The following is a 733-nucleotide window of genomic DNA, read 5'->3' on the forward strand; positions in this document are numbered from 1 at the left end:
CCAAGGCCAGTGAATCACCTGAGGTTGGGAGTTCGAGACCAGCTGGATCAACATGGAGAAACCCTGTCTCTACAAAAAAATAATTAAAAAATTAGCTAGGTGTTTCGGCGCTTGCCTGTAATCTCAGCTACTTGGGAGGCTGAGGCCAGAGAATCGGAGGTGGAGGTTGTGGTGAGCCGAGATCACCCGAGCAACAAGAGCAAAACTCCGTCAAAAAAAAAAAAAATAGCCAGAGTGCTCGCTTCGGCAGCACATATACTAAAGTTGGAACGATATAGAGAAGATTCGCATGGCCCCTGCGCAAGGATGACACACAAATTCGTGAAGCGTTCCATATTTTAAAAAATAAAAATAAATTAGCCAGAAGTCATGGTGGGCACCTGTAATCCCAGTTACTTGGGAGGCTGAGGCAGGAGAATCGCTTGAACCCGGGAGGTGGAGGTTGCAGTGAGCCCAGATAGCGCCACTGCACCCCAGCCTGGGCAACAAGAGGGAAACTCTGTCTCAAAAAAAAAAGAAAGTTATCTTGATTTTTAAAGTTTAATTTTCCAGCTTAAAAAAAAAAAAATCAGCCAGGTGCGGTGGTTCATACAGGTAGGTCACGAGGTCAAGAGTTTGAGACCACTTTGGCCGACGGAGTGAAACCCCGTCTCTACTAAAAATACAAAAAATTAGCCAGGTGTGGTGGTGTTTGCCTATAATCCCGGCTGCTCGGTAGGCTGGGGCAGGAGAA

At 46.5% G+C, this 733-nt stretch overlaps 1 non-coding gene across 1 annotated transcript; it reads left to right on the top strand.

Moving 5' to 3' along the window:
• The first annotated feature begins 234 nt into the window (after positions 1 to 234).
• On the top strand, positions 235 to 341 carry LOC119469987. Its single transcript, XR_005198861.1, has one exon. It is a non-coding gene; the product is annotated as a U6 spliceosomal RNA (small nuclear RNA).
• The last annotated feature ends 392 nt before the right edge of the window (positions 342 to 733 follow it).

The sequence above is a fragment of the Cebus imitator genome, unplaced genomic scaffold, assembly GCF_001604975.1.
Source record: "Cebus imitator isolate Cc_AM_T3 unplaced genomic scaffold, Cebus_imitator-1.0 Scaffold20, whole genome shotgun sequence".
Lineage (NCBI taxonomy): Eukaryota > Metazoa > Chordata > Mammalia > Primates > Cebidae > Cebus > Cebus imitator.